Below are 15,235 nucleotides of genomic sequence, written 5' to 3'. Positions count from 1 at the left end.
AAAATAGCAAGATTCCGAGGGAAATAGGAAGAAATAGAGGACAGAACAGAAGTGAACAAATTTGTCTGATGCAGCAGTGCCCTGTTCCTAAAAGGCTGGATAACAGTTAAGAATGAGTTCAGAAGGGGCGCCTGGGTGGCTCAGTGGGTTGGGCCTCTGCCTTCGGCTTGGGTCGTGGTCCCGGGGGCCTGGGATCGAGTCCCGCATGGGGCTCTCTGCTCAGCGGGGAGCCTGCTTCTCCTCATCTCTCTCTCTCTGTCTGTCTCTCTGCCTATTTGTGATCTCTCTCTGTCAAATAGATAAAGTCTTTAAAAAAAAAAAAAAGAATGAGTTCAGAAGTATTGCCTTATCACTGTAATGTGACTTAAATGTCCCTAAAAATCGTCAGCTGTTTCAGTATAGATTCTCCAGAAAAAGAACCAATAGAATCTGTCATCTATCTAATGAGAAAGTGAGAGAGAGAGAAATTTTTTTAAAAAGATTTTATTTATTTATTTGACATGGAGAGAGAGATCACAAGTAGGCAGAGAGAAAGAGAGAGAGAGGAGGAAGCAGGCTCCCCACTGAGCAGAGAGCCCAATGCACGGCTCTATCCCAGGACCCTGGGATCATGACCTGAGCCGATGGCAGAGGCTTTACCCCACTGAGCCACCCAGGTGCCCCGAGAGAGAGATTTTTAAGTAATTGTCTTACATAATTATGGAGGCTGGCAGGTCCATCATTTACAGGGCAGGTCGGTAGGCTGGAGACTCAGGGAAGAGTTGACTTTGCAATTTGAATCCAAAGACAGTCTGGAGGCTGAATTCCCTCTTCCTCTGGGAATCAGTCTGTTTTCTTCTAAGGCCTTCAATTGATTGACTGACGCCCACTCACATTATGGAGGGTGATTTTCTTTACTAAAAGTCCTCAGATTTAAACAGTATTCTCGTATAAAATATACCTTTACAGCAACATCTAGACTGGTGTTTGACAAATATCTGGATACTGTGGCCTAACCAAGGAGACACATAAAGTTAACCATCCCTCCAGGATATGCAAAAACGTGCAATCAAAAGGACAGGAGTTATGGAAAAAGTGGAATTAGGAGGACCACATTCAGAAACTTCATCAATGACACACGCACAAATGATGGATATGTGTGGGTTTAAATTGATACCAGGTTTATTAAATGCTAGCTAAGTTTTATACCTCCCTTAAATGGGTAAGTAATACATAAATACTACAGTAAAGAAGACACCTCACCTGAAAAAAACAGAGGTTTACTTGTGGGAGTGGGTGTTGGAAGGACTGTAGTTTGTGAGTTACCAGGAAGTGGTGGAAGGATTAGCTAAACTTGGCCAGAAGGTAGCAACGCCAGGTGTGGATGGTGTGGCTCGTAACACACTGGGGGACTGAGCTGGTAAATATTTGTGGGTGCATTTCTTTTTTTTTTTCCTTCTGGGCAACTCAGTTTAATTTAGTTCAGCTTTCTGTGTTTACCTAGTGTTTCCCATGGATGAAGCATGGCTAAACCAGTATCAAATTTGAGTTATGCTTACATTGTTTCTTAGTATATCAACCATGTTGAAACAAGTTCCCTTTTTAAAAATTTTCTTATTCTTATTAGTATTTTTTAGAGTGGGAGAGGAATAGAGTCGGGGGGAGGGGGGAGAAAGAATCTAAAGCAGACTCCATGCCCAGTGTGGAGCACAGCACAGGTCTTGATCTCACAACCCCGGGATTGTTACCTGAGTTGAAATCAAGAGTCACACTTAACGGACTGAGCCACCCAGGGGCCCCAAAACAAATTACCATTTTGAAAACAGAAATAATTGTGCTTTAATTTATGGCAAGAGGTAGATAGAATTATAATTCCTGCTATCATCCATGTTCTTTTCAAAGATCTAGTTCATCTGCTGAAAAGGAAAGTGATGGACAGGAGAATCTGAGAATGCATAGAAACTTTAGGTACTAAGTAGTTAGTCGGTGAAGATTTACTGAATGAGTGAATAAATGAGTAAACAAAGTGGGTTTTATGGTGAATGGAAAGGGGAGCAGTTTTTGCATCAGTATAATTCTAATTGGTATTAATCGCTTGTCTGGGTTAAAAGGAAAGTTGTTGAAATCGTTTTTGATTTTTTACATTTTATAGTGTTATTTAATAGCTGAATCACAAACAATAGAATATTTTAATTTTTCCTCATACATATATGTACTCTACCATTTGGCTCATTGGGGATGACTTTTTACATATGTAAAGTCAAAATAGAGAAAATCTTAAGACTTCTTTAGGTAAATGCATGCCGGGCTGCATTTAATGTGTGAAAGAACGTCTAGAATTACTAAACCTTTTAGCAAGCTCCATTCCACTCCTCCATGGCTTAGTTAGCATCAAGGAACTCCACCTATCTGGATACTAGATCTCAGGTCTTATTATAATGTTATTCCCCCAAATGTGACGTTCAGGAACACGACTGCCCTTCACTAACATTGCCTACCACCAACTATAGTTTTCCAACTGGACCGGACATAAGAATCATCTGGAATGCTTATTTAACATGCCCTAGCCTGAGAAATGCTCACACCACAGATTTGGGATTAGAAGAAGAATGTGTACATTTATTCAGCATTGTGGAGATTCCAGTGCAAGACAGTTTGTGGGCCACAGTCTGAGAAACACCAGCCTGGAATGATCAATCCGAACTGCTGGTCAATTTGATCACGTGTCAGTTTGACTGATTAATTTTTCATTCAATCAACGCATTTGAACGGAAAGACAAGTTAAATCAAATGATACTCTGGTTATAAGCATAAGCATAACCTCCTTGTAAGGTCTTAGATCGATATTTCAGCTTTCTGACAGCCCAATTGCTAGATCTATAAAATGGTAACTATATTTCCTCACTGTGTTGTTTAAAGAAAGAACTATTAAAACATTACAAAACAAGTTTTAAATGTGAACACTTAATGGCAGAAGACTGTCAGTGTATTATGGAAATTAAATAATTAGTATGAGGGGAATTGATTTCAGTGTTATATAAAAGTACACGTTTCTGCTCGACAAGGAGTAGCTTGAGTTCGGATATGATTTGATCTACTATTTTTATACTGAATTTGCATTACTGGAAATAGGTCACAGCAGGAAGACAGATTAAGGCAGTTTAAAGGAAAATAGAAACTGTAGAAACTATAAAAAATAAATTTGCAATTACAATAAGAGAGCAGAGCTGTCTCCTTTTCTTTGTTTACAAAGAGGCCAATATAATCATCCTCGAATTCACATACATGGTTAACCCTTGCTTTACCTGACATCTTCTTCCACATTCTCAAAAGGAAGTAGACATTTTCCTTCTGGCTTCACTATTAGAATGAAATGTATTTAGCACTCCGTGAGCAAACATGGGGCCAAATGCTCCATAAATACTCAACTTAATAAAGCATAATACCCTGCCAATGTTACTGAGAAGAGAGTTGAGTGAAGTCTGACACCAACAGCAATAACAAGCAGCAGAGAGGGCAAAACATGTAAATAAATGGGAGGGGATATATGTGGGGAAGTATGGGGAAACATACAGTATTAAGACTTTTTGATGGGTGAATATTGAAGTATAGTCATGAATTACAGAATTCTTGTATTTTAATAGTTCTTCCTTTAAACACTGTATTGGAAATAGCAACTTCCTACCACCTTCACCCCACTCCAGTCTTGCTGGTTTCTTTACTGTTCCCCTATTATACACAACAGGCTCTTCCCTCAGGGTCCTTGAACTTGTCTCTTTACTGAACAATTCCCCCAAATACCTACCTGGCTCACTTTTATACTTTAATCAGGTCCTTCTAAAATATCATCTCCTTGGCCAAGCCTTCCCTGACCTCTCTATCTGAAATCATGTTTCAAGGTTTTCTGTAGTGGATCCTGTGTGCTCTAGAGGAGCTTTGGCCTTCTTAGAGAGATTTTCCTGAGACAGTGTTTCATCTGTAAATGACATTCTGCCCAGTATTCTGAGGCTACAGGGAGAGTTGGGTCTGTAATATTGCTGCATGTCCTTCACTAGAGGATGAGAAATGACCCAAATATATCTAGATAAATTCTTGTGGTCAGCATTGGCCCCTGGAAAATCCCACTAGATTTTACATGAAAAACAGATGAGATCGAAGAGATGTTATCTTGATGATGTGGCAGCAAATACCCTCAATTAAGGTGGGCTCCCTAAGAAAAAGAACGAGTGGAGCTTGAGTTGGCCCAAAGGGGCAAACCCTGCAGCTCTGACAGAAAGTAGTGTGGCCGTACCTGTTGAGTTGGAGTTCCCCGGGCTGGCACAAAGGGTGGCAGTAACAGTGACTGTGGGCTTTGGGTGGACAGACAGTATGGAGAGCTTTTTAGATAGAGCCATAAGCTGTCCCAGCTTGCTTGAAACTATAGGTAAGGGCATCTGAGTGGCTCAGTCATTAAGTGTCTGCCTTCAGCTCAGATCATGATCTCAGAGTCCTGGGATCCAGCCCGGCATCATGCTCCCTGCTCAGCAGGAAGCCTGCTTCTCCCTCTCCCACTCCCCCTGCTTGTGTTCCCTCTCGTTGTATCTCTGTGTCAAATAAATAAAATCTTAAAAAAAAAAAAGAAACTACAAGTAAATGTTCCACATTGTCTTAGTCCATTTGGGCTGAGATAATAAAATACCGCAGACTTACAGCAACAGAAATTTATTTTGCACAGCTCTAGAGGCTGGAGGTATGAGGTTAGGTGCCAGTGTGGCTAGATGAGGGCTTCTTTTGGTTGCAGACTTTTTGATGTGTCTTCACACAGGAGGAGGAGTGAGGCAGCTCTTTGGGTTCTCTTAGAAGAACACCATTTATGAGGTTCCACCTCCAAGATTTAAAACATCTCCCAGTAACTTCTCATATCTTCTAAAACCCTCACACTGGGCATTAGGCTTTCAACAGAGGAACTTGGAGAGGGCATAAACATTCAGACAATAGCACTTGCTTGCTAGCAAGGTCACTTTGTCCCTCCTTTACTCTCTAATCCAATTTTAGCTGCTTTAAGGAGGAAGACCTTTGGTCTGAGACCAAGATCTGCCTGTCCCAAAAGGGCAACAAAGGCCACCCATATCCACCCAGGTATGCTGGAGAACTTCTAGAAGGGGAGATACTCAGATTCTTAAGATTCTTTTGGGTGAAGGTGCCAAAGTTGTCATCCTAGTGTGCCCATAGACGAGTTACCCTCTTTGAACTGATGGAGAAAGGAGGCTAAAGAGACTTTTGGACAAAGCGATTCGGCTTCTTTAGTGTCCCCATGTGACTTCCACTGCTGAATGTATACTGATTCTCCCAATCTGAAGAGCTGCATGTAGGAAGTTGCAGTTGGACAGATCCTGTCATTTCCTAGCCCATTTTTCAGTCCTTTCCTGAGTGGTACAACAGGATGTGTAGAATCCCAGGTAGAGACAGGAACATTAGAACTTGGATTAAGGACATAAAGGTAACAGAGGTTTTGCATCTATTACCAGGCATGGGAGGAAGGAAGAAAACCTAAGAAGGGAGGGAGGCATGGCGGGAGGAAAGGGAACAGAAGGGAAAGGAAGGGAAGGAGAGGAGAGAGAAGAGTGGTCAGGGTGATAGGAGATTCAGTGTGTCGACACAGCTGCCGTGTATGGCCAGTGACAGGAAGCTGGAGGATTATGGTCAGTTGAATTCAGTTGTTTCTCCCATAGACTTGGTTGTTCTAAACATAGTGATTGTCACTGAAGCTCTTGCATTCTGGGATGGTGTTTCATAGACTTAACATCTTGGACAATACTGATTTCACTGGCACCAAAGTATCAAGGTCAGTTGATGGTCATTAGCATGGCTGTCACGCTGAGCATGGCCATTAGACGGCCCCTGGTCTTAGCCAGATGGCTGAGGAAGAGCTTTCAGTAATGTGGAAAATGTGTTTTGTTTTTCCAGCTTGACCCAGGTGCTTTCTTTCTAAACAAATGCTTTTGGTTTTTTTGGTCATTTACCCTCTAATCTAGCTCACAAATATCCATGTTTGTTCCTGCCAGCCTCTGTCTCTAGTGGTAGAATTAGACAAAGAAGAGAGATGATGATGGCTGAGTTAAGGCAATAGATCTAAAATGGAAAGGGAGGGTTGGTTAAAATGCTGGTGCTCCCAAGATAATGTGCTGGAATGGATAAACCACACTTAGAAAACAGGCATGAGGAAGGAGGGAAAATTTAAAATAGTTTCCAGGAGACTAGCTCTAGTGCCTGCTACACCATGGTGCCATTTTCTGAACTAGGAATGCTAAAGAAAGAGCTGATTTAGGAGGGGGCAGATGGTTAGTTTAGGTTTGACCTATGAGAATAGATGGGCTTGCATTGTCTCCTGCCTCAGCTACAACTGTCCCTGTCACTGAGTGCACTAAGAACTATATATTTTCTGCAGGGGCATTGTTATTTTTTAAGGTGGAAAAAACTGCAAAAGAAACTCACTTGGGAAGACTCTCCTTGACCCACTCGATGCCCAGAGCTTTGTTCCTTGAGGTAATCCGCTTATGTGCATTTTATGAAGCTCCGTGTTCCTTGAACCTAGAAATATAGCAAGGTTATCCAAGATAAACTATTCATTATGCCTTTTATTTTCCCAAAAGAACTTTATGTAGGGCAAGAATGGTCACCTCTAAAACAATAACTCATGATGAGATATTTACTTGACTTTGATATCTCTGTAGCACATTTCCTTAGCCCCTATATCGGTGACCTAAACGAGCTCACTTGAATCTGTGAAAAGGACTTGTATAACGGAAGGTTTTTCCTCTGCATTTCTTCTCTCTCCGTGAAAACGGTTTAATGATTTTTGAAAGAAAACCAGATAATTTGCTCTGAAATCAAGTTTTCAGGTTTTATTTGTTAATTCAGTAACTATTAATTATACATTTCATGTGTTTCTTCATGTTTAAACTTTAACTTTTATCCATAGATCTATAGTTCCTCTGTTCTAAATAATCAGTTCTGGGCTCTCATTGCGTTTTATGTGCTGCTTTGTACAGATCAGTACATTGGGCACGCCCATCTGCTCCATTGCCAGTGCTCTAAAACTGTCTTGAGAGCAGAGCTCTGGCTTTTGAGATCCATGCATATTAATCAGGGCTTGTTCAGTTGGAAGGGAAAAGCCAAAATGCAATTCAAATTATTTTAGGAAAGAAGAGTAGAAGAAATTAGCAAGTTTTGCCTCACTTAAGGTGAAGACCAAGGTGTATGAACTGTTTTTGGTATAAATAGAATAAAGTGTTCAAGACATTCTAAGAGTCTATGTCTTCGGGGTACCTGGGTGGTTCAGTGGGTTAATTCTCTACCTTTGGCTTAGGTCATGATCTCAGGGTCCTGAGATCGAGCCCTGCATGGGGCTCTCTGCTCAGTGGGGAGCTTGATTCCCCTTGCTCTCTCTCTCTCTCTCTGCCTGCCTCTGCCTACTTGTGATCTCTCTGTCAAATAAACAAATAAAATCTTTAGAAAAAAGAGTTTATGTTTTTCTACCTTGACTCTGCCTCTACCTGGGTTCACTTTACTACTTGTACCTCCATGTAATAAATATACACCTAGCAATACCAGTGAGACAAAAAGATGGCATTCTGTCTGATCTCTCGGAAGGAGGTTTCATGTCATTGCCTACTTCCTGAGTCATGACTTGCCTATGGTTTGGACTAGCTTCACTTCCACTGGGGTTACTTCCAGTTTAACCACGTACTCTAGGCACATTGACTTTGAATGATGAAGTAGGGGGCTGTGTGACTCCCCAGAGGAAAGGATGTTGAACGTACAAACATTAAACATATAAAATCTACCTCAAACCATTAGCAACTCATACACTGTTGTTAGCCTAGTAGATATTAAAAAATGTTGCTAACTGAAAAGAAGTAAACATTTTCTTGACTTTTCAACAATTACATAAACTCATTCTTTGGGGCAGGCCAAAAGAGTACAAAATGACTTTGAAAAGAATGTAACCCAACTGAAGTGAAGTATAAACATGTATTTAGTATATACTGTGGGTGGTGGTGTTTGGAAGAAAGAAGCGAGAGAAAGAGAGAGGAGCTTAATTATTATGTATGAATGTCACAAAGAAAAAAAATAGAGAGAAGTCAGAGTATGTATTATGTGTATGTATTATGTATGTGTATGTATGTATGTATTATGTATTATAGAAGAGCTAAGTATCAACGCATGCTTTGAATGATGTTCTAGATGTCACTCTCACTCTTAAGTATTAGCGACAGACTCAGCTTAAGGAACTGTATTGGCTTATATAGCAAAGAGGTTTCAGGGTGGGGATACAATTTCAGACACACCTGGTTTTAGAGTTCATACAAGATCATCAGGACTTTCCTTACTTCTCAGATTCTGCCTTTCATATCTCCTTCTACAGACAGATATTTACTCCATGTGGCTAGTGGTGATAGCTGCTACCATCAGCTGCAAAGTGACATTTCTCCAACTGAGCAACCTGTATGGGAAAGAATGTCTCACTCTTACTTTCACATCTTGGCCTAGGGAAAAATTCATATTGGCCTTGCTTTGCTCAAGCATCCATCTCTGAACTAAACATTGTGTCCAAAGCAATGGGCTCCATGACTAGACAGGCTGGAATTATCTTCAGCCTTGGGAACAAAAGAGTTAAGATGGGAAATAAAACAAGCCAAGCAGTCCAAATTTTTCCAAAATGTGGAGGATATTCATTGAGAGATAGAAGTTAAACTGTCCAGATAAAATATCGGAATGTTCAGAAGTATAAAATAGTTCAATAAATATTTTAAAAACCTTCTACTTTTTCCAGACTTTATGCTAAGTGCTGAGACTATAAAGATGAATAAGAAACAGTACCTACCCTTAAGTAATGAATGTTCTACTTAGATATTTAGGGATAAACATATTTATAGGACAGTGTGGCAAATGCAGTAACAAACATATACTTAGGACACTGAGAGTACCAAATCGGCACCTCATCCCTGTGGCAGACACAAAACCATAGAGAAGTCAGAGAAGATGTCTTGGAAAAGATGATTTTTGTGGTGAGTTAGAAGGTCTAAATAAGAATTTGCCAGAACTGGGCTGGGAAGGGTATATGGTTATATATAATAATATTCCTGGCATAGATCAATGTAGTGTACAAGGTAAAAACAAGAGACAACAGTGTCTGAAAACTTAGGCAGGAGGAAAATATGGTGTGGCACTTTACCCCATAGAGAAGGTATTAAGAGGAGAGGTGACTGGGACAGATACTGTTCTTTCCATATGTCACTTTGACAGTTCTGAACAAAGAGAAGCAGTTTCAGTTTGCCAGGCTGGAGAAGAAGGCCCAAGACAGTATAGAGGCAGTAGAAATGGACAAGAAAAAGATGAGGGGAATATTTATGGGGATCATTCAGTGGGACTTACTGATTTCTTGGATATGGGATGTGTGGGAGCACAAAGAATCATAAATGTCTACAGGTTACTAACTAGGAATATTGGACAGATATTGGATAAAGTACGTTGAGTTTTAGGCACTACAGAACTTCTAGATGAAACCAGATAAGCAGCATGCTCTTCAATGTATGAGTCTGAACGTCAGGGGCAAATCTGGGTTGGAAATACAGGTCTAGACTTAACATTATGTAAAAAATGAATGAGTTTGCTCAGGGAGAACTTATGCAGTTAGTAGAACAGTGAACTGAAAAATACCATCATTAGAAGTATGAATAAAATTATAGACGTGTACTAAACAGAAAAAGTAGGAAGAGTTGGAAGGCAAAAAGAAAATCTGAAGAATAAAATATCAAATGTCCATAGAACAGAAAATTTGAAGAGTCAAAGGAAGCAGAAAAGCCCAGGAAGATAAGATTGGTACAATATGTCTACAATTAACAATGAAAAAACCCTGTTAGGGCCCAATCGAGGTTGGATTAGAGACAAAAATGTATGTAAGTCCGTATCTCTAGAGCTGTGTGATTTCTCAGCAGTGTTAGTCACCTTGGTTGCAGTTTTTCTGAGAGGATGAAAAAAAAAATTAAAAAGATATAGGAAGGCGTAAAAATCGAACTAAACGACCACCACTACCACCAGCAAAACAACAGACATGCGTATATAGAGCTTGGTTCATGCTATGTATGATCAAATTGAGATCCAGGCTGAATAGGGATGGAACAAGGGCTAAAATAAACATGAGAATCATAGACTCATAGAGGGATCACAGAACAGGGTAAGATGGTGGGGTCAAAGCACTAAAGGTCCCTATGAGGTCAGAGCCTGGGTGGAGGAACTCGGGTGGAGAACAGGAAGACAAATGAATAGCCGCCAGAGAGTCTGCTACTAGAGTTTCAGATTTTGTATTAGAACAGTTTCTTACATGAAGGCAGCCCAGGGGATTGATGTGATTGATGGAGAGGGCAGATGAGGTCACTGAATTTAATAAGGTCCAGAAATATCAAGGTGAGTTTATCAGATTTTGTATACATGGAAATAGAAATCTCTATGAGAGATAGTAGAAAGGATTTGGCAGGCTCTGAGCTGGTTCCAAAGTCTTCAGTGAATGAAAAGGAGAGATGAGAAGTTTTGTTGGTTACCTGCAGTGAGAAGGGGTCTGTACAGATGGGCTAAACCCCAAAGAAATACATATTGTGAAGTGTGAGTTGAAAAAGTAATCGGGGGGGGGGGGGAGACATATGCACAAGAGTCATTGAGGAGAAAAGATGGAATGATGGAATCAAGATCTATTTAGTGTCAGATTAAACTCATAGGAGAGATTTTCAACCTGAATCTATAAGTGATACTACATCTGGATTTATTTTCCCACTTCTTAGGGTTGTTATGAGAGGAAAAACACCCTCTGTGCTATTAACTGTCTAGTTCAATAGTTTCACAGACAAAGAGAGTAAAATGAATTCCTGAAATGAGGTTTTTAGATAATTCATTAGTCATTCATTTTCCCTTGAGTGAACAAGTATTTATTGAGCAGCTATGATATATAAGGAAGGCATGCGTTTGATGCCGGATGATGGGACAGTCAAGATTGATTTCATCATAATTTTTCCCATTTACCATGACCTTGGGCCTTTTTCAGAGGTCAAATATAAGAAACACTAAAAATTTCTTTCTGTCCAGGCATAGAGATTAATGGATTAACCCTAATAGAACCATGGTATCATCATACTTTAAAAGATTTTTGTATACGATCTTACGTTAAATGCAATATTTTCATTTCTTTGCATATATATAATTTGTAGTTTCAGGAAAATTATATAATTTCATGTAGTTTTAACTACCTGTTCTGCCCCTAACTTGATGTCTTTTTCTGTTTTGATGAGTTATTTGAATAGTTTTTGTTAAAGATATATATTAATAAATTTGGCATTTAGTGGAATTTTTCTGCCTTTATCTTCCATTAAAAGAATATTAAAATAGTATGGTAAGACATTCTGTTTGTATGGATTAAATAAAATAAAATCTGCTACTATTATATTTTCATTTCTTAGAATATTTATTGAATACTGCTGAAATTGAGAATTAATAATTGTTAGTCATTAAATATATATCTTGAGTAAGGAAACGCACATAGACAGCAGTTTCTCTATTATTTTGAGCTATTCCACCTCCCAGCAGGTGTATTTATAGCCAGCAGTGCAGTGAATACTATGCCAGGAGATTAATAAACTCAGAGGTTTAGGGAATGAGTAATTGTTTCCACATTATTTGTGCTTAGGGAATTTATAAATTTAACACAGGATGCATTTGTGATGGAGAAATTTCCACAATACATATTTGACTGTCTCTTATATGCCAAGCACTGTTTTAGGCACTGCAGATACGAAAGTGAGTAAGACAAAGACCCTGTCTTCATAAACTTTCCATTCTAATTGATGGAGGAAAAACATATACATGTAGACAAACACTTACATTCTATAAAGATGCTAAGAAAGGATAACATAACACATCATGACTGAAAAGGCTGTTCAGAAAGGCCTTTCTGAGACGGTGACGTGAGAATTCAGACCTTAATGTTAACTGAGAGTGAGCAATGTGGAGTTTTGAGGGGAAAGTGTTACGTGCAGAAGTGCAAAGGCCCTAAGGGGAGAAGGAATTCAGTAGATTTGAAGGAAAAGCAAGCAATCAATCTCAGTGTGTCTACCCCAAGGGAAAAAAAAAATGTGGCAGAATGGAAAAATTTGAGATCAGAGAGAGAAAAAAGGGCAAAAATAGTGTAGAACTCCCAGTGATGTGAGATATTTCAATTTTATTATAAGTAATATGGGAAGCCTTTGGATGAATTTTTTCAGGGGTATAAATTTTCTGTAAATTCATGACTAATCTACCAGGCATATATTAGAGAGTGCTTTTCAGGTCTAATAATCTCTCTAGATTTTTTTTTTAAGGTCCATTTTATGACTTCCCTAATTCCACGTTACATAACTTTTGATTTGTTCAGCCAGTAATAAAGAGAGCATATTTCATTGACTGTTCCAGCTTTACTCCTTTTGCAGTTATGCAAGATATACATAAATAAGCCAAAATGGGACCTTTGAAGTGTTTCTGTGACTTTTGTCACGATGTGATGAAGACACATGGAAAAATTTAATAGTCAGTTATTTTAGATTAATGGAAAGAGCATTGGCTGTACTAGGATGATGATGAGACAAGGCTAGAATGAACTTCTGGTTTTCCCGGTTACTGGCTCTGTGTTACCACTTTGGTAAATTCACGTTTGTTAGGTGGAGCTCAGGGTGCTCCATGGTAAGCCAGTTCAGCTGTAGACCTCAAGGACATTGAAATAGGGAAGCTTGCTCACAAGTCCTGGAGGGGCCACATGGGCAGGTCAAGTCAGAATGTAGACAGAGAGACGCAGAACCTGGTGCACATGGTTTTATTAGAGTCTAGGGGGTAGAGAGTGCCTTGTGGTTCCTGGGCTAAGGCCACATGGGTCAGTTCAAACCAAAAGAGCAGGGTTTTGATCAGCCTTATGTGGGTTTTAGCTAGGGGCACAGAAAGCAGGCATTGGATGGTAGTGGAGACACAAGGGCTGTTGGGGAGTCATATCAGAGCCATACACTTGCTTATTGCTCTGTGGCTACTTTCTAGGCCACGTGCTTACATCACGGACTGGTGTCAGTTTAAAGTCCCACAGGTTGCTTGACCAAACAAAATGGATGCCAAGGTAATGATAAAATGGAGTAGCTTTAGTGAAGCTCTCGACACTGTGGTGTCAGGGATAGTTCTTATGTGTTTGAGTGTTTGTTTTCTCATATGTGAAATATGGATAGTCATCTTTATATCCTTTCATAGCTGTAAAGTCTAGAAAAGATATATGTAAAGCACCTAAAATATTATTAAAATACGAGACTGGTTATAGGTACCGAAGTTGCTCTTCAACTAGACTTGACGATTTCTAAAACTTTTATGACTAGATGCGTAGATCAACAGTTAAACTTTGCAAATATGGCCAGCAGTTTTCCCCCATTTCCCTATGTTGAGAGATGCATAACAAATTTATCTTCTGAAGAAAGGTTACACTTTCTATTTTTAAAGATTTTATTTATTTATTTGACAGAGTTTTCAAGTAGGCAGAGAAACAGGCAGAGAGAGAGGGGGAAGCCCGATTCCTGCTGAACAGAGAGCCCAATGCAGGGCTCGATCCTAGGACCCTGAGATCATGACATGAGCTGAAGGTAGAGGCTTAACCCACTGAGCCACCAGGCGCCCCAGTTACATTTTTTTCTGGTGGAGAAACAAACACTTTATGGTTTCCTTGGTCTGTGAAAATAAAGCAAAATTTGAAATTTGAAAATGACAGTTTTCAGATAAACCAGTTTTGCTTTGCTGTAGTAGCAAATGGCTGAAATCTCAGTGGTCTTGAAGAGCAAATTTGATTTTGTATTCGTGTTGCACGCAGGCTGAGGTAGTGATCCATACCGTGCGACTCTGCTACATGTATTTTCTCCTGAAATCCAGGCTCATATTTTCCAGTGTTGATGTGATAAACATCATGTCTGCTCACATTTCAGTGGCTAAAGCATGTCACATGTCCAGGTACAGATCCACAGGATCAGGGCATTCTTTTCTCACACGGAGGAAGGGACTGAACTTTTGAAGCCCACTGTAATCCATCTTCTGAGTCACAAGTGTTCACTTTTTTCCCTTCTGCACTCCAAACACACCCCACTTTCCCCAAAGAAAAATTCCCCGAAGTTTCATCTAATTCCAAACTCAGGCTCCAGTTCTTGCGTCACATGACAGCCTCTACATCTAGTATCACAATCCAGACTCTCATGACCCAAAAAGATAAGTTATTTCCCTCCTCCTACTCCAACATCATAGCCAGTGATGGAACACAGGGAGGTTAACTAAACAAGTACTCCCTTTCACAGAGGAGGCAAGGAAGATGCGTAGCAATCCCTGAGACATGGCCACTGTAGAAAATCTGCCCCTCCCACCCACCTCCCCCACCCCGTGGGAAAACTTATAGGGACCACTTACTGTGGCAGTGTGTGATAGTTCTTGAGTGGGTCCTGATTCTCTTAGCTGGGAGTAGGCCCCTAGTCCATTGATTTCCATATGGCTTGGTTCTACCCTAAGAGCAGTTTCTAGTACGACTTTCCTTGGCTGTGTGTTAAGAGGGTATAGTAGAATATGCTCTTTACAGGTTGAGCAATTGTCCAAGGCTACTTCTAACCTAAGGCAATTCAGAAACGGAAGGTCATTTTACATTTCAAGCAGTTACTGTCTCTCTTTGTTTTGTTTCATTTATCTATTTGACTCCAGTCAGTTTCATGGCCAATGGCCAATCCACAGCCTCTTTGGAACATTCTTCTTTTTAAAGGTAATTATGGGTACTTTGAATTTGTTCTGCTTCTGTAGGGCCACATACTTTGTCTCTTTTTGCTCAACCATTGTATCTAACTGAAAGAATTTCCTGGAGGCAGCTTAATCCAATCAGAAGCTTTAACAAAGGCCTTGAAGATTTCACCTTGATTTAGTCCTTGTCCAAAGACTGACTCTAAACTAGCCTTTATTGCTCAGAAGACGAATATTTGCATCTTCTAACAGGTCCTGAAATAACCTAGATTCTTTCTTTCCTTTTACACCTTCCTCAAAAATGATGGGTGCACGGATACCACTTCCTTTTTCTTTTCTTTTTTAAAAAGATTTTATTTATTTATTTGAGAGACAAAGCGAGCAAGAAGGAGCATGAATGGGGATGGGGGAAGAGGGAGAAACAGACTACCCACTGAGCAGGGAGCCAGAT

Source organism: Mustela putorius, unplaced genomic scaffold (assembly GCF_011764305.1).
Source record: "Mustela putorius furo isolate JIRA1106 unplaced genomic scaffold, ASM1176430v1.1 tig00003834_pilon_pilon_pilon, whole genome shotgun sequence".
Classification (NCBI taxonomy): Eukaryota; Metazoa; Chordata; class Mammalia; order Carnivora; family Mustelidae; genus Mustela; species Mustela putorius.
This window is presented reverse-complemented; position numbering follows the sequence as displayed.